Genomic DNA, 22,925 nt, shown 5'->3' on the forward strand with positions numbered 1-22,925 from the left:
AGACACCAACCAAAAGAGTACTTACCACAACTGCTAACAGTATAGGTGACCGTATGATCCACCAGTACTGCATGTTGATATTCTGCTCCCAGCACCTGTCAAACAGAGAGACCACAGCACTGAGGATAACATACAGACAGCACCTGTCAAACAGAGAGACAGCACTGAGGATAACATACAGACAGCACCTGTCAAACAGAGAGACACAGCACTGAGGATAACATACAGACAGCACCTGTCAAACAGAGAGACAGCACTGAGGATAACATACAGACAGCACCTGTCAAACAGAGACACAGCACTGAGGATAACATACAGACAGCACCTGTCAAACAGGGACAGGGACACCTGTCACTGAGGACATAACATACAGACAGCACCTGTCAAACAGAGGGACAGCACTGAGGATAACATACAGACAGCACCTGTCAAACAGAGGGACAGCACTGAGGATAACATACAGACAGCACCTGTCAAACAGAGGGACAGCACTGAGGATAACATACAGACAGCACCTGTCAAACAGAGGGACAGCACTGAGGATAACATACAGACAGCACCTGTCAAACAGAGGGACAGCACTGAGGATAACATACAGACAGCACCTGTCAAACAGAGGGACAGCACTGAGGATAACATACAGACAGCACCTGTCAAACAGAGAGACACAGCACTGAGGATAACATACAGACAGCACCTGTCAAACAGAGGGACACAGCACTGAGGATAACATACAGACAGCACCTGTCAAACAGAGCGACAGCACTGAGGATAACATACAGACAGCACCTGCCAAACAGAGGAACAGCACTGAGGATAACATACAGACAGCACCTGTCAAACAGAGGACCACAGCACTGAGGATAACATACAGACAGCACCTGTCAAACAGAGGACCACAGCACTGAGGATAACATACAGACAGCACCTGTCAAACAGAGGGACAGCACTGAGGATAACATACAGACAGCACCTGTCAAACAGAGAGACACAGCACTGAGGATAACATACAGACAGCACCTGTCAAACAGAGGACAGCACTGAGGATAACATACAGACAGCACCTGTCAAACAGAGGGACAGCACTGAGGATAACATACAGACAGCACCTGTCAAACAGAGAGACAGCACTGAGGATAACATACAGACAGCACCTGTCAAACAGAGGGACAGCACTGAGGATAACATACAGACAGCACCTGTCAAACAGAGAGACAGCACTGAGGATAACATACAGACAGCACCTGTCAAACAGAGAGACACAGCACTGAGGATAACATACAGACAGCACCTGTCAAACAGAGGACCACAGCACTGAGGATAACATACAGACAGCACCTGTCAAACAGAGAGACAGCACTGAGGATAACATACAGACAGCACCTGTCAAACAGAGGGACACAGCACTGAGGATAACATACAGACAGCACCTGTCAAACAGAGGGACAGCACTGAGGATAACATACAGACAGCACCTGTCAAACAGAGGACCACAGCACTGAGGATAACATACAGACAGCACCTGTCAAACAGAGGGACAGCACTGAGGATAACATACAGACAGCACCTGTCAAACAGAGGGACAGCACTGAGGATAACATACAGACAGCACCTGTCAAACAGAGGGACAGCACTGAGGATAACATACAGACAGCACCTGTCAAACAGAGGGACACAGCACTGAGGATAACATACAGACAGCACCTGTCAAACAGAGGGACAGCACTGAGGATAACATACAGACAGCACCTGTCAAACAGAGGGACACAGCACTGAGGATAACATACAGACAGCACCTGTCAAACAGAGAGGATAACATACAGACAGACAGCACTGAGGATAACATACAGACAGCACCTGTCAAACAGAGAGACAGCACTGAGGATAACATACAGACAGCACCTGTCAAACAGAGAGACAGCACTGAGGATAACATACAGACAGCACCTGTCAAACAGAGGACACAGCACTGAGGATAACATACAGACAGCACCTGTCAAACAGAGAGACAGCACTGAGGATAACATACAGACAGCACCTGTCAAACAGAGGGACAGCACTGAGGATAACATACAGACAGCACCTGTCAAACAGAGGGACACAGCACTGAGGATAACATACAGACAGCACCTGTCACGCCTTGGTCTTAGTATTTTGTGTTTTCGTTATTTATTTGGTCAGGCCAGGGTGTGACATGGGTTTATTTTGTTGTGTTTCGTATTGGGGTTTTAGTAGGCATTGGGATTGCGGCTGAGTAGGGGTGTCTAGCATAGGCTTGGCTGCCTGAGGCGGTTCTCAATCAGAGTCAGGTGATTCTCGTTGTCTCTGATTGGGAACCATATTTAGGTAGCCTAGGTTTCACTGTGTGTTTTGTGGGTGATTGTTCCTGTCTCTGTGTTTGTTGTCACCAGACAGGCTGTATAGGTTTTCACGTTCCCTTTGTTGTTTTGCTTATTTAGTTATTTCATGTATCGTTCTATTTTCATTAAAGAACATGAGTAACCACCACGCTGCATTTTGGTCCGACTCTCTTTCAACAGACGAACGCCGTTACAGAATCACCCACCACGCCCGGACCAAGCAGCGTGGTAACAGGCAGCGACAGCAGGAGCAGCGAAAGGAGGAATGGACATGGGAAGACGTGTTGGATGGTAAAGGTTGTTACACTTGGGAGGAGATACTGGCCGGAAGAGATCGCCTCCCATGGGAACAGGTGGAGGCACTTAGGAGAGCAGAGGCAGCCGGAGAGAGGAGCCAACGTTACGAGGGAACACGGTTGGCAAGGAAGCCCGAAAGTCAGCCCCAAAAATGTATTGGGGGGGGGCTCAGGGAGAGTGTGGCAGAGTCAGGGTTCAGACCTGAGCCAACTCCCCCTGTTTATCGTGAGGAGCAGCGATCACAGGACTTCTGGACTTGGGAGGAGATATTGGATGGAAAGGGACCCTGGGCACAGCCTGGTGAATATCGACTCCCCAAAGAAGAACTGGAGGCGGGGAAAGCGGAGAGGCGCTGGTATGAAGAGGCAGCACGGCGACGCGGATGGAAGCATGAGAGTCAGCCCCAAAAAATGTATTGGGGGGGGCTCACAGGGAGTATGGCTACGCCAGGTAGGAGACCTGCGCAAACTTCCTGTGATTACCAGGGGGCTAGAGAGACCGGGCAGGCACCGTGTTATGCTATGGAGCGCACGGTGTCTCCAGTGCGGGTGCATAGCCCGGTGCGGTTCATACCAGCCCTTCGTATTGGCCGGGCTAGAGTGGGCATCGAGCCAGGCAAGGTTGGGCAGGCTCTGTGCTCAAGAGCTCCAGTGCGCCTGCACGGTCCGGTCTATCCAGTGCCACCTCCACACACCAGTCCTCCGGTGGCAGCTCCCCGCACCAGGCTTCCTGTGCGTGTCCTCGGTCCAGTACCACCAGTTCCAGCACCACGCACCAGGCCTTCAGTGCGCCTTGCCTGCCGGAGTCTCCCGCATGTTCAACGCTGCCAGAGCCTTCCTCCTCTACAGCTCTGCTGAAGTCTCCTGCCTGTTCAGGGCAGCCTGAGCTGCCAGCCTGCATGGAGCAGCCTGAGCTGTCAGCCTACATGGAGCAGCCAGAGCTGTCAGTCTGCAGGGAGCAGCCAGAGCTGTCAGTTTGCACAGAGCTGCTAGTCTGCATGGAGCAGCCTGAGCTGTCAGTTTGCATGGAGCAGCCAGAGCTGCCAGTTTGCATGGAGCAGCCAGAGCTGCCAGTTTGCATGGAGCAGCCAGAGCTGCCAGTCTGCATAGAGCTGCCAGTCTGCATAGAGCAGCCAGAGCTGCCAGTCTGCATGGAGCAGCCAGAGCTGCCAGTCTGCATAGAGCAGCCAGAGCTGCCAGTCTGCATGGAGCAGCCAGAGCTGCCAGTCTGCATGGAGCAGCCAGAGCTGCCAGTCTGCATAGAGCAGCCAGAGCTGCCAGTCTGCATGGAGCAGCCAGAGCAGCTAGATCCGCCAGTCAGCCAGGATCCACCAGTCAGCCAGGATCCGCCAGTCAGCCATGATCTTCCAGATCTGCCAGTCAGCCAGACTCTTCCAGATCTGCCAGTCAGCCAGACTCTTCCAGATCTGCCAGGGTACTATAGTCCCGTAGAGAGTTTATAGTAGGGTACTACAGTATAGTAACCCTAAGAGAGTTTATAGTAGGGTACTATAGTCCCATAGAGAGTTTATAGTAGGGTACTATAGTCCCATAGAGAGTTTATAGTAGGGTACTATAGTCCCATAGAGAGTTTATAGTAGGGTACTATAGTCCCATAGAGAGTTTATAGTAGGGTACTATAGTCCCATAGAGAGTTTATAGTAGGGTACTATAGTCCCATAGAGAGTTTATAGTAGGGTACTATAGTACAGTAACCCTAAGAGAGTTTATAGTAGGGTACTATAGTCCCATAGAGAGTTTATAGTAGGGTACTATAGTCCCATAGAGAGTTTATAGTAGGGTACTATAGAGAGTTTATAGTAGGGTACTATAGTCCCATAGAGAGTTTATAGTAGGGTACTATAGTCCCATAGAGAGTTTATAGTAGGGTACTATAGTCCCATAGAGAGTTTATAGTAGGGTACTATAGTCCCATAGAGAGTTTATAGTAGGTACTATAGTCCCATAGAGAGTTTATAGTAGGGTACTATAGTCCCATAGAGAGTTTATAGTAGGGTACTATAGTCCCATAGAGAGTTTATAGTAGGGTACTATAGTCCCATAGAGAGTTTATAGTAGGGTACTATAGTCCCATAGAGAGTTTATAGTAGGGTACTATAGTCAGACCTAGCCAGAGTTTATAGTCCCATAGAGAGTTTATAGTAGGGTACTATAGTCCCATAGAGAGTTTATAGTAGGGTACTATAGTCCCATAGAGAGTTTATAGTAGGGTACTATAGTCCTACAGAGTTTATAGAGAGTTTATAGTAGGGTACTATAGTCCCATAGAGAGTTTATAGTAGGGTACTATAGTCCCATAGAGAGTTTATAGTAGGGTACTATAGTCCAATAGAGAGTTTATAGTAGGGTACTATAGTCCCATAGAGAGTTTATAGTAGGGTACTATAGTCCCATAGAGAGTTTATAGTAGGGTACTATAGTCCCATAGAGAGTTTATAGTAGGGTACTATAGTCCCATAGAGAGTTTATAGTAGGGTACTATAGTCCCGTAGAGTTTATAGTAGGGTACTATAGTCCCATAGAGAGTTTATAGTAGGGTACTATAGTCCCATAGAGAGTTTATAGTAGGGTACTATAGTCCCATAGGGAGTTTATAGTAGGGTACTATAGTCCCGTAGAGAGTTTATAGTAGGGTACTATAGTCCCATAGAGAGTTTATAGTAGGGTACTATAGTCCCATAGAGAGTTTATAGTAGGGTACTATAGTCCCATAGAGAGTTTATAGTAGGGTACTATAGTCCCATAGAGAGTTTATAGTAGGGTACTATAGTCCCATAGAGAGTTTATAGTAGGGTACTATAGTCCCATAGAGAGTTTATAGTAGGGTACTATAGTCCCATAGAGAGTTTATAGTAGGGTACTATAGTCCCATAGAGAGTTTATAGTAGGGTACTATAGTCCCATAGAGAGTTTATAGTAGGGTACTATAGTCCCATAGAGAGTTTATAGTAGGGTACTATAGTCCCATAGAGAGTTTATAGTAGGGTACTATAGTCCCATAGAGAGTTTATAGTAGGGTACTATAGTCCCATAGAGAGTTTATAGTAGGGTACTATAGTCCCATAGAGAGTTTATAGTAGGGTACTATAGTCCCATAGAGAGTTTATAGTAGGGTAGTTTATAGTCCCATAGAGAGTTTATAGTAGGGTACTATAGTCCCATAGAGAGTTTATAGTAGGGTACTATAGTCCCATAGAGAGTTTATAGTAGGGTACTATAGTCCCATAGAGAGTTTATAGTAGGGTACTATAGTCCCATAGAGAGTTTATAGTAGGGTACTATAGTCCCATAGAGAGTTTATAGTAGGGTACTATAGTCCCATAGAGAGTTTATAGTAGGGTACTATAGTCCCATAGAGAGTTTATAGTAGGGTACTATAGTCCCATAGAGAGTTTATAGTAGGGTACTATAGTCCCATAGAGAGTTTATAGTAGGGTACTATAGTCCCATAGAGAGTTTATAGTAGGGTACTATAGTCCCATAGAGAGTTTATAGTAGGGTACTATAGTCCCATAGAGAGTTTATAGTAGGGTACTATAGTCCCATAGAGAGTTTATAGTAGGGTACTATAGTCCCATAGAGAGTTTATAGTAGGGTACTATAGTCCCATAGAGAGTTTATAGTAGGGTACTATAGTCCCATAGAGAGTTTATAGTAGGGTACTATAGTCCCATAGAGAGTTTATAGTAGGGTACTATAGTCCCATAGAGAGTTTATAGTAGGGTACTATAGTCCCATAGAGAGTTTATAGTAGGGTACTATAGTCCCATAGAGAGTTTATAGTAGGGTACTATAGTCCCATAGAGAGTTTATAGTAGGGTACTATAGTCCCATAGAGAGTTTATAGTAGGGTACTATAGTCCCATAGAGAGTTTATAGTAGGGTACTATAGTCCCATAGAGAGTTTATAGTAGGGTACTATAGTCCCATAGAGAGTTTATAGTAGGGTACTATAGTCCCATAGAGTTTATAGTAGGGTACTATAGTCCCATAGAGAGTTTATAGTAGGGTACTATAGTCCCATAGAGAGTTTATAGTAGGGTACTATAGTCCCATAGAGAGTTTATAGTAGGGTACTATAGTCCCATAGAGAGTTTATAGTAGGGTACTATAGTCCCATAGAGAGTTTATAGTAGGGTACTATAGTCCCATAGAGAGTTTATAGTAGGGTACTATAGTCCCATAGAGAGTTTATAGTAGGGTACTATAGTCCCATAGAGAGTTTATAGTAGGGTACTATAGTCCCATAGAGAGTTTATAGTAGGGTACTATAGTCCCATAGAGAGTTTATAGTAGGGTACTATAGTCCCATAGAGAGTTTATAGTAGGGTACTATAGTCCCATAGAGAGTTTATAGTAGGGTACTATAGTCCCATAGAGAGTTTATAGTAGGGTACTATAGTCCCATAGAGAGTTTATAGTAGGGTACTATAGTCCCATAGAGAGTTTATAGTAGGGTACTATAGTCCCATAGAGAGTTTATAGTAGGGTACTATAGTCCCATAGAGAGTTTATAGTAGGGTACTATAGTCCCATAGAGAGTTTATAGTAGGGTACTATAGTCCCATAGAGAGTTTATAGTAGGGTACTATAGTCCCATAGAGAGTTTATAGTAGGGTACTATAGTCCCATAGAGAGTTTATAGTAGGGTACTATAGTCCCATAGAGAGTTTATAGTAGGGTACTATAGTCCCGTAGAGAGTTTATAGTAGGGTACTATAGTCCCATAGAGAGTTTATAGTAGGGTACTATAGTCCCATAGAGAGTTTATAGTAGGGTACTATAGTCCCATAGAGAGTTTATAGTAGGGTACTATAGTCCCATAGAGAGTTTATAGTAGGGTACTATAGTACAGTAACCCATAGAGAGTTTATAGTAGGGTACTATAGTCCCATAGAGAGTTTATAGTAGGGTACTATAGTCCCATAGAGAGTTTATAGTAGGGTACTATAGTCCCATAGAGAGTTTATAGTAGGGTACTATAGTCCTGTAGAGAGTTTATAGTAGGGTACTATAGTCCCATAGAGAGTTTATAGTAGGGTACTATAGTCCCATAGAGAGTTTATAGTAGGGTACTATAGTCCCATAGAGAGTTTATAGTAGGGTACTATAGTCCCATAGAGAGTTTATAGTAGGGTACTATAGTCCCATAGAGAGTTTATAGTAGGGTACTATAGTCCCATAGAGAGTTTATAGTAGGGTACTATAGTCCCATAGAGAGTTTATAGTAGGGTACTATAGTCCCATAGAGAGTTTATAGTAGGGTACTATAGTCCCATAGAGAGTTTATAGTAGGGTACTATAGTCCCATAGAGAGTTTATAGTAGGGTACTATAGTCCCATAGAGAGTTTATAGTAGGGTACTATAGTCCCATAGAGAGTTTATAGTAGGGTACTATAGTCCCATAGAGAGTTTATAGTAGGGTACTATAGTCCCATAGAGAGTTTATAGTAGGGTACTATAGTCCCATAGAGAGTTTATAGTAGGGTACTATAGTCCCATAGAGAGTTTATAGTAGGGTACTATAGTCCCATAGAGAGTTTATAGTAGGGTACTATAGTCCCATAGAGAGTTTATAGTAGGGTACTATAGTCCCATAGAGAGTTTATAGTAGGGTACTATAGTCCCATAGAGAGTTTATAGTAGGGTACTATAGTCCCATAGAGAGTTTATAGTAGGGTACTATAGTCCCATAGAGAGTTTATAGTAGGGTACTATAGTCCCATAGAGAGTTTATAGTAGGGTACTATAGTCCCATAGAGAGTTTATAGTAGGGTACTATAGTCCCATAGAGAGTTTATAGTAGGGTACTATAGTCCCATAGAGAGTTTATAGTAGGGTACTATAGTCCCATAGAGAGTTTATAGTAGGGTACTATAGTCCCATAGAGAGTTTATAGTAGGGTACTATAGTCCCATAGAGAGTTTATAGTAGGGTACTATAGTCCCATAGAGAGTTTATAGTAGGGTACTATAGTCCCATAGAGAGTTTATAGTAGGGTACTATAGTCCCATAGAGAGTTTATAGTAGGGTACTATAGTCCCATAGAGAGTTTATAGTAGGGTACTATAGTCCCATAGAGAGTTTATAGTAGGGGGTACTATAGTCCCAGTAGAGAGTTTATAGTAGGGTACTATAGTCCCATAGAGAGTTTATAGTAGGGTACTATAGTCCCATAGAGAGTTTATAGTAGGGTACTATAGTCCCATAGAGAGTTTATAGTAGGGTACTATAGTCCCATAGAGAGTTTATAGTAGGGTACTATAGTCCCATAGAGAGTTTATAGTAGGGTACTATAGTCCCATAGAGAGTTTATAGTAGGGTACTATAGTCCCATAGAGAGTTTATAGTAGGGTACTATAGTCCCATAGAGAGTTTATAGTAGGGTACTATAGTCCCATAGAGAGTTTATAGTAGGGTACTATAGTCCCATAGAGAGTTTATAGTAGGGTACTATAGTCCCATAGAGAGTTTATAGTAGGGTACTATAGTCCCATAGAGAGTTTATAGTAGGGTACTATAGTCCCATAGAGAGTTTATAGTAGGGTACTAAGTCCCATAGAGAGTTTATAGTAGGGTACTATAGTCCCATAGAGAGTTTATAGTAGGGTACTATAGTCCCATAGAGAGTTTATAGTAGGGTACTATAGTCCCATAGAGAGTTTATAGTAGGGTACTATAGTCCCATAGAGAGTTTATAGTAGGGTACTATAGTCCCATAGAGAGTTTATAGTAGGGTACTATAGTCCCATAGAGAGTTTATAGTAGGGTACTATAGTCCCATAGAGAGTTTATAGTAGGGTACTATAGTCCCATAGAGAGTTTATAGTAGGGTACTATAGTCCCATAGAGAGTTTATAGTAGGGTACTATAGTCCCATAGAGAGTTTATAGTAGGGTACTATAGTCCCATAGAGAGTTTATAGTAGGGTACTATAGTCCCATAGAGAGTTTATAGTAGGGTACTATAGTCCCATAGAGAGTTTATAGTAGGGTACTATAGTCCCATAGAGAGTTTATAGTAGGGTACTATAGTCCCATAGAGAGTTTATAGTAGGGTACTATAGTCCCATAGAGAGTTTATAGTAGGGTACTATAGTCCCATAGAGAGTTTATAGTAGGGTACTATAGTCCCATAGAGAGTTTATAGTAGGGTACTATAGTCCCATAGAGAGTTTATAGAGAGTTTATAGTAGGGTACTATAGTCCATAGAGAGTTTATAGTAGAGAGTTTATAGTAGGGTACTATAGTCCCATAGAGAGTTTATAGTAGGGTACTATAGTCCCATAGAGAGTTTATAGTAGGGTACTATAGTCCCATAGAGAGTTTACTATAGTCCCATAGAGAGTTTATAGTAGGGTACTATAGTCCCATAGAGAGTTTATAGTAGGGTACTATAGTCCCATAGAGAGTTTATAGTAGGGTACTATAGTCCCATAGAGAGTTTATAGTAGGGTACTATAGTCCCATAGAGAGTTTATAGTAGGGTACTATAGTCCCATAGAGAGTTTATAGTAGGGTACTATAGTCCCATAGAGAGTTTATAGTAGGGTACTATAGTCCCATAGAGAGTTTATAGTAGGGTACTATAGTCCCATAGAGAGTTTATAGTAGGGTACTATAGTCCCATAGAGAGTTTATAGTAGGGTACTATAGTCCCATAGAGAGTTTATAGTAGGGTACTATAGTCCCATAGAGAGTTTATAGTAGGGTACTATAGTCCCATAGAGAGTTTATAGTAGGGTACTATAGTCCCATAGAGAGTTTATAGTAGGGTACTATAGTACAGTAACCCTAAGAGAGTTTATAGTAGGGTACTATAGTCCCATAGAGAGTTTATAGTAGGGTACTATAGTCCCATAGAGAGTTTATAGTAGGGTACTATAGTCCCGTAGAGAGTTTATAGTAGGGTACTATAGTCCCATAGAGAGTTTATAGTAGGGTACTATAGTCCCATAGAGAGTTTATAGTAGGGTACTATAGTCCCATAGAGAGTAGAGAATTGAGAGGTAAGGACCGTAAGAGACAGTTGATCTTCTTGGGGATGTTCTCCTGTCCTCTGAGTGTAATCATCTCGGTTCTAAGTGTTGGAAGCTTCCATTACACATCGCAGGAGGTTTCCTGCATTACACATCGCAGGAGTTTTCCTCCATTACACATCGCAGGAGGTTTCCTGCATTACACATCGCAGGAGGTTTCCTCCATTACACATCACAGGAGGTTTCCTGGTTTACACATCACAGGAGGTTTCCTGCATTACACATCGCAGGAGGTTTCCTATATTACACATCGCAGGAGCTTTCCTGCATTACACATCACAGGAGGTTTCCTGCATTACAGGAGGTTTCCTGGTTTACACATCGCAGGAGGTTTCCTCCATTACACATCGCAGGAGGTTTCCTGGATTACACATCACAGGAGGTTTCCTGCATTACACATCACAGGAGGTTTCCTCCATTACACATCGCAGGAGGTTTCCTGGTTTACACATCACAGGAGGTTTCCTGGTTTACACATCACAGGAGGTTTCCTCCATTACACATCGCAGGAGGTTTCCTACATTACACATCGCAGGAGGTTTCCTGGTTTACACATCGCAGGAGGTTTCCTGCATTACACATCGCAGGAGGTTTCCTGTATTACACATCACAGGAGGTTTCCTGCATTACAGGAGGTTTCCTGCATTACACATTGCAGGAGGTTTCCTGCATTACACATCGCAGGAGGTTTCCTGGTTTACTAACCTGCCTGTGTTCAAAACAGACATTCCCGTCAACCGCTAAATGGTTTTAGGTCACAGCTTTTGACTATAAATCTTCTGCTAAATTGACCAGGATCCTCCAAGGAACACTGCAGGGATTTTCACTTGGAGAGAGCAGGCTGTCTGACCTCTCCATTCCTTGTCTCTAAAAATATTGCAGGTGTCATCAGTCATGCATCATTGCATCACCAGCTTCTATCTCAAGGCCATCAGACTGTTAAACAGTTGGTTTGAACCAGTAGTACTACTCAGAACTGGTTTGAACCAGTAGTACTACTCAGAACTGGTTTGAACCAGTAGTACTTCTCAGAACTGGTTTGAACCAGTAGTACTACTCAGAACTGGTTTGAACCAGTAGTACTACTCAGAACTGGTTTGAACCAGTAGTACTACTCAGAACTGGTTTGAACCAGTAGTACTACTCAGAACTGGCTTGAACCAGTAGTACTACTCAGAACTGGTTTGAACCAGTAGTACTACTCAGAACTGGTTTGAACCAGTAGTACTACTCAGAACTGGTTTGAACCAGTAGTACTAGTCAGAACTGGTTTGAACCAGTAGTGCTACTCAGAACTGGTTTGAACCAGTAGTACTAGTCAGAACTGGTTTGAACCAGTAGTACTACTCAGAACTGGTTTGAACCAGTAGTACTAGTCAGAACTGGTTTGAACTAGAGGTTATATCACCTGTAGTATTACTCAGAACTGGTTTGAACCAGTAGTACTAGTCAGAACTGGTTTGAACTAAAGGTTCTATCACCAGTAGTACTACTCAGAACTGGTTTGAACCAGTAGTACTAGTCAGAACTGGTTTGAACTAGAGGTTCTATCACCAGTAGGACTAGTCAGAACTGGTTTGAACCAGTAGTACTAGTCAGAACTGGTTTGAACTAGAGGTTCTATCACCAGTAGGACTAGTCAGAACTGGTTTGAACCAGTAGTGCTACTCAGGACTGGTTTGAACCAGTAGTACTAGTCAGAACTGGTTTGAACTAGAAGTTATTTTGTTTTTATTTTATTGGGTCAGAGACACATTGGGTCAGAGACACATTGGGTCAGGGACACATAGGGTCAGGGACACATTGGGTCAGAGACACATTGGGTCAGGGACACATAGGTGAGGGACACATAGGTGAGGGACACATTTGGTCAGGGACACATTGGGTCAGAGACACATTGGGTCAGAGACACATTGGGTCAGGGACACATAGGGTCAGGGACACATTGGGTCAGAGACACATTGGGTCAGGGACACATAGGTGAGGGACACATAGGTGAGGGACACATTGGGTCAGGGACACATTGGGTCAGGGACACATAGGTGAGGGACACATTGGGTCAGGGACACATAGGGTCAGAGACACATTGGGTCAGGGACACATTGGGTCAGGGACACATTGGGTCAGGGACACATAGGTGAGGGACACATTGGGTCAGGGACTCATTGGGTCAGGGACACATAGGGTCAGAGACACATTGGGTCAGGGACACATAGGTGAGGGACACATTGGGTCAGGGACTCATTGGGTCAGGGACACATGGGTCAGACACATTGGGTCAGGGACACATAGGTGAGGGACACATTGGGTCAGGGACACATTGGGTCAGGGACACATTGGGTCAGGGAAACATTGGGTCAGGGAAACATTGGGTCAGAGACACATTGGGTCAGAGACACATTGGGTCAGGGCACATTGGGTCAGGGACACATTGGGTCAGGGACACATTGGGTCAGGGACACATTGGGTCAGGGACACATTGGGTCAGGGACACATTGGGTCAGGGACACATTGGGTCAGAGAAACATTGGGTCAGGGACACATTGGGTCAGAGACACATTGGGTCAGGGACACATTGGGTCAGGGACACATTGGGTCAGGGACACATTGGGTCAGGGACACATAGGGTCAGGAACACATTGGGTCAGAGAAACATTGGTGAGGGAGAAAGAGAGTGACACATTTGTGAAGGCACTCGTACACCGGGAGGGCCCTCACTCACTCATGCAGGCACTCAGTCACTCACTCATGCAGGCACTCACTCACTAATGCAGGCACTCATGCAGGCACTCACTCACTCATGCAGGCACTCACTCACTCATGCAGCACTCACTCACTCATGCAGGCACTCACACACTCATGCAGGCACTCACTCACTCATGCAGGCACTCACTCACTCATGCAGGCACTTACTCCTCATTTTCATACAGGTATTTCACCATCACCCAGGGCACCAGGAAGATCAGAGGGGCACCTGCAGAGAGAAGCACATTAAACACACAAAAACGAATAGACTACCTAACCCTGAGACTGACTATCTCTATAATATCTCTACTAACTAACCCTGAGACTGACTATATCTATAATATCTCTACTACCTAACCCTGAGACTGACTATATCTATAATATCTCTACTAACTAACCCTGAGACTGACTATATCTATAATATCTCTACTACCTAACCCTGAGACTGACTATCTCTATAATATCTCTACTACCTAACCCTGAGACTGACTATATCTATAATATCTCTACTAACTAACCCTGAGACTGACTATATCTATAATATCTCTACTAACTAACCCTGAGACTGACTATCTCTATAATATCTCTACTACCTAACCCTGAGACTGACTATATCTATAATATCTCTACTAACTAACCCTGAGACTGACTATCTCTATAATATCTCTACTAACTAACCCTGAGACTGACTATATCTATAATATCTCTACTTAACCCTGAGACTGACTATATCTATAATATCTCTCTAACTAACCATTGAGACTGACTATATCTATAATATCTCTACTAACTAACCCTGAGACTGACTATATCTATAATATCTCTACTACCTAACCCTGAGACTGACTATCTCTATAATATCTCTACTAACTAACCCTGAGACTGACTATATCTATAATATCTCTACTACCTAACCCTGAGACTGACTATATCTATAATATCTCTACTACCTAACCCTGAGACTGACTATATCTATAATATCTCTACTACCTAACCCTGAGACTGACTATATCTATAATATCTCTACTACCTAACCCTGAGACTGACTATCTCTATAATATCTCTACTACCTAACCCTGAGACTGACTATATCTATAATATCTCTACTAACTAACCCTGAGACTGACTATCTCTATAATATCTCTACTAACTAACCCTGAGACTGACTATCTCTATAATATCTCTACTACCTAACCCTGAGACTGACTATCTCTATAATATCTACTACACCTAACCCTGAGACTGACTATCTCTATAATATCTCTACTACCTAACCCTGAGACTGACTATCTCTATAATATCTCTACTACCTAACCCTGAGACTGACTATCTCTATAATATCTCTACTACCTAACCCTGAGACTGACTATATCTATAATATCTCTACTACCTAACCCTGAGACTGACTATCTCTATAATATCTCTACTACCTAACCCTGAGACTGACTATCTCTATAATATCTCTACTACCTAACCCTGAGACTGACTATCTCTATAATATCTCTACTAACTAACCCTGAGACTGACTATCTCTATAATATCTCTACTACCTAACCCTGAGACTGACTATCTCTATAATATCTCTACTAACTAACCCTGAGACTGACTATCTCTATAATATCTCTACTACCTAACCCTGAGACTGACTATCTCTATAATATCTCTACTACCTAACCCTGAGACTGACTATCTCTATAATATCTCTACTACCTAACCCTGAGACTGACTATCTCTATAATATCTCTACTACCTAACCCTGAGACTGACTATCTCTATAATATCTCTACTAACTAACCCTGAGACTGACTATATCTATAATATCTCTACTACCTAACCCTGAGACCTACTATATCTATAATAGATCTACTACCTAACCCTGAGACTGACTATAAAAATTTTTTTTTTTTAAATAAAAAAATAAAAAAATAAATAAAAAACTATCTCTATAATATCTCTACTACCTAACCCTGAGACTGACTATCTCTATAATATCTCTACTACCTAACCCTGAGACTGACTATCTCTATAATATCTCTACTAACTAACCCTGAGACTGACTATCTCTATAATATCTCTACTAACTAACCCTGAGACTGACTATCTCTATAATATCTCTACTACCTAACCCTGAGACTGACTATCTCTATAATATCTCTACTAACTAACCCTGAGACTGACTATCTCTATAATATCTCTACTACCTAACCCTGAGACTGACTATCTCTATAATATCTCTACTAACTAACCCTGAGACTGACTATCTCTATAATATCTCTACTAACTAACCCTGAGACTGACTATCTCTATAATATCTCTACTAACTAACCCTGAGACTGACTATCTCCTCCTACCTAACCCTGAGACTGACTATCTCTATAATATCTCTACTACCTAACCCTGAGACTGACTATCTCTATAATATCTCTACTAACTAACCCTGAGACTGACTATCTCTATAATATCTCTACTAACTAACCCTGAGACTGACTATCTCTATAATATCTCTACTACCTAACCCTGAGACTGACTATCTCTATAATATCTCTACTAACTAACCCTGAGACTGACTATCTCTATAATATCTCTACTAACTAACCCTGAGACTGACTATCTCTAACTAACCCTGAGATCTCTACTAACCCCCTGAGACTGACTATCTCTATAATATCTCCCTAACTAACCCTGAGACTGACTATCTCTATAATATCTCTACTAACTAACCCTGAGACTGACTATCTCTCTAATATCTCTACTAACTAACCCTGAGACTGACTATCTCTATAATATCTCTACTAACTAACCCTGAGACTGACTATATCTATAATATCTCTACTAACTAACCCTGAGACTGACTATATCTATAATATCTCTACTAACTAACCCTGAGACTGACTATCTCTATAATATCTCTACTAACTAACCCTGAGACTGACTATATCTATAATATCTCTACTAACTAACCCTGAGACTGACTATCTCTATAATATCTCTACTAACTAACCCTGAGACTGACTATATCTATATCTCTACTAACTAACCCTGAGACTGACTATCTCTATAATATCTCTACTAACTAACCCTGAGACTGACTATCTCTACTACCTGGTTTCCCTATAATATCTATCTCTACTAACTAACCCTGAGACTGACTATATCTATAATATCTCTACTAACTAACCCTGAGACTGACTATCTCTATAATATCTCTACCCTAACCCAGAGACTGACTATCTCTATAATCCTCTCTACTACTAACCCTGAGACTGACTATCTCTATAATATCTCTACTACCTAACCCTGAGACTGACTATCTCTATAATATCTCTACTAACTAACCCTGAGACTGACTATCTCTATAATATCTCTACTACCTAACCCTGAGACTGACTATCTCTATAATATCTCTACTAACTAACCCTGAGACTGACTATATCTATAATATCTCTACTAACTAACCCTGAGAACTGACTATCTCTATAATATCTCTACTACCTAACCCTGAGACTGACTATCTCTATCTCTAAACATCTCTACCTAACCCTGAGACTGACTATCTCTAGATATCTCTACTAACTAACCCTGAGACTGACTATCTCTATAATATCTCTACTACCTAACCCTGAGACTGAAATCTCTATAATATCTCTACTACCTAACCCTGAGACTGACTATCTCTATAATATCTCTACTAACTAACCCTGAGACTGACTATCTCTATAATATCTCTACTAACTAACCCTGAGACTCAAATCTCTATAATATCTCTACTACCTAACCCTGAGACTAACTATCTCTATAATATCTCTACTAACTAACCCTGAGACTGACTATCTCTATAATATCTCTACTAACTAACCCTGAGACTGACTAAATAATATCTCTACTAACTAACCCTGAGACTGACTATCTCTATAATATCTCTACTACCTAACCCTGAGACTGACTATCTCTATAATATCTCTACTAACTAACCCTGACTGACTGACTATCTCTAGAATATCTCTATAACTAACCCTGAGACTGACTATCTCTATAATATCTCTACTAATAACCCTGAGACCACTATGGCTATAATAACTACTAACCCTGAGACTGACTATCTCATAATATCTCTACTAACAACCCTGAGACAAACCCTCTATAATATCTCCACTATGGCTAAACAATGCTTCAGAGATCAAACCCTCTATAATAACCCTGAGACCACTATGGCTAAACAATGCTTCAGAATCAAACCCTGAGATAATCTCTCCACTATGGCTAAACAATGCTTGAGACTGATCAAACTCTATAATCCTCTCTACTAACTAACCCTGAGACTGACTATCTCTATAATATCTCTACTAACTAAACAATGCTTCATAATATCTCTCTAAAACCCTGAGACTGACTATCTCTATAATATCTCTACTAACTAACCCTGAGACTGACTATCTCTATAATATCTAACCCTATAATATCTATAATATCTCTACTAACTAACCCTGAGACTGACTATCTCTATAATATCTCTCAGAGATATCTATAAACTAACCCTGAGACTGACTAATCTATAATATCTCTACTAATCAAACCCTGAGACTGACCTCTCTATAATATCTCTAAACAATGCTTCAGAGATCAAACCCTCTATAATAACCCTCCACTATGGCTAAACAATGCTTCAGAGATCAACCCTGAGACTGACTATCTCTATATATCTCTACTAACTAACCCTGAGACTGACTATCTCTATAATATCTCTACTAACTAACCCTGAGACTGACTATCTATAAATCTCTACTCCAATGAGACTGACTATCAGAGATCAATCTCTACTAACTAACCCTGAGACTGACTAAACAATGCTTCTACTAACAAACCCTTATAGACTGGCTAAACAATGCTTCAGAGATCCTATAATATGGCTATTATAACAACCCTGAGACTGACTATCTCTATAATATCTCCACTATGGCTCTACTAATCAAACCCTGAGATAATCCTATAATATCTCTACTAACAACCCTCAGACTGACTAACTCTATAATATCTCTACTAACTAACCCAATGACTTCAGAGATAAACCTACTAATAACCCTCCACTATCTCTAAACAATGCTTCAGAGATCAAACCCTTATAATCCTCCACTATCTCTAAACAATGCTTCAGAGACTATCTATAACCTCTTAACTAACCCTGAGACTGACTATCTCTATAATATCTCCTAACCCTATGACTGACTAAACAATGCTCACTAGATCTAACCCTGAGACTGAATCCTATAATATCTCTACTAACTAACCCTGAGACTGACTATCTCTATAATATCTCACTATCTCTACTAACCTAACCCTGAGACTGACTATATCTATAATAACAGATGACTATATCTATACACCCAACCTCAAGACTGACTCTACATATTTAACTAACTGTCTTCCCCCCCTGGTATATCCCACTAGATCAAACAAATAGATCCCTTATAATCCTCCACTATGGCTAAACAATGCTTCAGAGATCAAACCCTTATAATCCTCCACTATGGCTAAACAATGCTTCAGTGATCAAACCCAGGTTTATAATGCCTTCCACCAGCAGCCCTCCACTATGCATCATCTAAACAATGCTTCAGAGATCAAACCCTTATAATCCTCCAGTATGGATAAACAATGCTTCAGTATGGATAAACAAGCTTCAGAGATCATAACTCCACTATTAAACAATAGATCAAACCTCCACTATGGCTAAACAATGCTTCAGAGATCAAACCCTTATAATCCTCCACTATGGCTAAACAATGCTTCAGAGATCAAACCCTTATAATCCTCCACTATGGCTAAACAATGCTTCAGAGATCAAACCCTTATAATCCTCCACTATGGCTAAACAATGCTTCAGAGATCAAACCCTTATAATCCTCCACTATGGCTAAACAATGCTTCAGAGATCAAACCCTTATAATCCTCCACTATGGCTAAACAATGCTTCAGAGATCAAACCCTTATAATCCTCCACTATGGCTAAACAATGCTTCAGAGATCAAACCCTTATAATCCTCCACTATGGCTAAACAATGCTTCAGAGATCAAACCCTTATAATCCTCCACTATGGCTAAACAATGCTTCAGAGATCAAACCCTTATAATCCTCCACTATGGCTAAACAATGCTTCAGAGATCAAACCCTTATAATCCTCCACTATGGCTAAACAATGCTTCAGAGATCAAACCCTTATAATCCTCCACTATGGCTAAACAATGCTTCAGAGATCAAACCCTTATAATCCTCCACTATGGCTAAACAATGCTTCAGAGATCAAACCCTTATAATCCTCCACTATGGCTAAACAATGCTTCAGAGATCAAACCCTTATAATCCTCCACTATGGCTAAACAATGCTTCAGAGATCAAACCCTTATAATCCTCCACTATGGCTAAACAATGCTTCAGAGATCAAACCCTTATAATCCTCCAGTATGGCTAAACAATGCTTCAGAGATCAAACCCTTATAATCCTCCACTATGGCTAAACAATGCTTCAGAGATCAAACCCTTATAATCCTCCACTATGGCTAAACAATGCTTCAGAGATCAAACCCTTATAATCCTCCAGTATGGCTAAACAATGCTTCAGAGATCAAACCCTTATAATCCTCCACTATGGCTAAACAATGCTTCAGAGATCAAACCCTTATAATCCTCCACTATGGCTAAACAATGCTTCAGAGATCAAACCCTTATAATCCTCCAGTATGGCTAAACAATGCTTCAGAGATCAAACCCTTATAATCCTCCACTATGGCTAAACAATGCTTCAGAGATCAAACCCTTATAATCCTCCAGTATGGCTAAACAATGCTTCAGAGATCAAACCCTTATAATCCTCCAGTATGGCTAAACAATGCTTCAGAGATCAAACCCTTATAATCCTCCACTATGGCTAAACAATGCTTCAGAGATCAAACCCTTATAATCCTCCACTATGGCTAAACAATGCTTCAGAGATCAAACCCTTATAATCCTCCACTATGGCTAAACAATGCTTCAGAGATCAAACCCTTATAATCCTCCACTATGGCTAAACAATGCTTCAGAGATCAAACCCTTATAATCCTCCACTATGGCTAAACAATGCTTCAGAGATCAAACCCTTATAATCCTCCACTATGGCTAAACAATGCTTCAGAGATCAAACCCTTATAATCCTCCACTATGGCTAAACAATGCTTCAGAGATCAAACCCTTATAATCCTCCAGTATGGCTAAACAATGCTTCAGAGATCAAACCCTTATAATCCTCCACTATGGCTAAACAATGCTTCAGAAATCAAACCCTTATAATCCTCCAGTATGGCTAAACAATGCTTCAGAGATCAAACCCTTATAATCCTGGTCAACTCAAAATACCCACCTTGTTCTTGACTGGCCACTTTACCTCACCCTGGTCAACCCAACACACTCACCTTGTTGTTGACTGGCCACTTTACCTCACCCTGGTCAACCCAACACACCCACCTTGTTGTTGACTGGCCACTTTACCTCACCCTGGTCAACCCAACACACCCACCTTGTTGTTAACCTGCCACTTTACCTCACCCTGGTCAACCCAACACACCCACCTTGTTGTTAACCTGCCTCTTTACCTCACCCTGGTCAACCCAACACACCCACCTTGTTGTTGACTGGACTCTTTACCTCACCCTGGTCAACCCAACACACCCACCTTGTTGTTGACTGCCACTTTACCTCACCCTGGTCAACCCAACACACCCATCTTGTTGTTGACTGGACTCTTTACCTCACCCTGGTCAACCCAACACACCCACCTTGTTGTTGACTGGACTCTTTACCTCACCCTGGTCAACCCAACACACCCACCTTGTTGTTGACTGGACTCTTTACCTCACCCTGGTCAACCCAACACACCCACCTTGTTGTTGACTGGCCACTTTACCTCACCCTGGTCAACCCAACACACCCACCTTGTTGTTGACTGGCCACTTTACCTCACCCTGGTCAACCCAACACACTCACCTTGTTGTTGACCTGCCACTTTACCTCACCCTGGTCAACCCAACACACCAACCTTGTTGTTAACCTGCCACTTTACCTCACCCTGGTCAACCCAACACACCCACCTTGTTGTTGACTGGCCACTTTACCTCACCCTGGTCAACCCAACACACTCACCTTGTTGTTAACCTGCCACTTTACCTCACCCTGGTCAACCCAACACTCCCACCTTGTTGTTGACTGGCCACTTTACCTCACCCTGGTCAACCCAACACACTCACCTTGTTGTTAACCTGACTCTTTACCTCACCCTGGTCAACCCAACACACTCACCTTGTTGTTGACTGACTTTTACCTCACCCTGGTCAACCCAACACACCCACCTTGTTGTTGACTGGCCACTTTACCTCACCCTGGTCAAACCCACCCTCCAACACCTGTTGTTGACTGGACTCTTTACCTCACCCTGGTCAACCCAACACACCCACCTCGTTGTTGAACGGCACTACTTTTGACCACGACCCTTTCAGACAAACAACAACAACAACACACCTCGTTGTTGACGAGCCACTCCACCTCATAGTCTGTAACATCCTGGTCCTGTCCGATGTTGACGCTGGGAGCCTCTAACATGGCGTCCTTTATCAGGATGGACAGAGCACGCAGGATGAAGGATGCAAACAGGTTCATGTGGATGTTGTTCCTCATACAGTGGAGCTTCCTGTAGTAAGGGGAGGGGGGCAGTGTGCTTCCTGTTAGGGGGAATGTCAACTACAGCAGAGGTAATATAACAAAGGTGAAAGGTTATGGAATTCGAATATGTATATCTGTATGGTTACTGTCAATAGGTGGCCAAACAGTAAGGTCAGTGGAGCTACCTTGCTTCACTGACATGTCCATTCAAGGTCATGGTGGGTGGCTGAGAGGACATGGTGGGTGGCTGAGAGGACATGGTGGGTGGCTGAGAGGACATGGTGGGTGGCTGAGAGGACATGGTGGGTGGCTGAGAGGACATGGTGGGTGGCTGAGAGGACATGGTGGGTGGCTGAGAGGACATGGTGGGTGGCTGAGAGGACATGGTGGGTGGCTGGGTGGGAGAGAGGACATGGGTGGGGTGGATGAGAGGACATGGTGGGTGGCTGAGAGGACATGGTGGGTGGCTGAGAGGACATGGTGGGTGGCTGAGAGGACATGGTGGGTGGCTGAGAGGACATGGTGGGTGGCTGAGAGGACATGGTGGGTGGCTGAGAGGACATGGTGGGTGGCTGAGAGGACATGGTGGGTGGCTGAGAGGTCATGGTGGGTGGCTGAGAGGACATGGTGGGTGGCTGAGAGGACATGGTGGGTGGCTGAGAGGTCATGGTGGGTGGTGAGAGGCATGGTGGGTGGCTGAGAGGACATGGTGGGTGGCTGACATGGTGGGTGGCTGAGAGGACATGGTGGGTGGCTGAGAGGACATGGTGGGTG

General features: G+C 42.7%; 1 long non-coding RNA gene and 1 pseudogene across 4 annotated transcripts; both read right to left on the reverse strand.

Annotated features, from left to right (window-relative positions):
- Positions 1 to 22,925, reverse strand: part of LOC127919333 (glucagon receptor-like) — a 72,456-nt pseudogene that overhangs the window by 21,437 nt on the left and 28,094 nt on the right.
- On the reverse strand, positions 14,339 to 16,900 carry LOC127919331 (uncharacterized). Of its 4 annotated transcripts, none has more exons than XR_008102569.1 (3): positions 16,834 to 16,900; positions 14,933 to 14,972; positions 14,339 to 14,452 (listed from the first exon to the last, which is right to left on the reverse strand). It is a non-coding gene; the product is annotated as an uncharacterized LOC127919331 (long non-coding RNA). The 4 variants fall into 4 exon arrangements; XR_008102570.1 differs by lacking the exon at positions 14,933 to 14,972 and adding an exon at positions 15,013 to 15,052; XR_008102567.1 differs by lacking the exon at positions 16,834 to 16,900 and adding an exon at positions 15,213 to 15,279.

Source organism: Oncorhynchus keta, unplaced genomic scaffold (genome assembly GCF_023373465.1).
Source record: "Oncorhynchus keta strain PuntledgeMale-10-30-2019 unplaced genomic scaffold, Oket_V2 Un_contig_1636_pilon_pilon, whole genome shotgun sequence".
Classification (NCBI taxonomy): domain Eukaryota; kingdom Metazoa; phylum Chordata; class Actinopteri; order Salmoniformes; family Salmonidae; genus Oncorhynchus; species Oncorhynchus keta.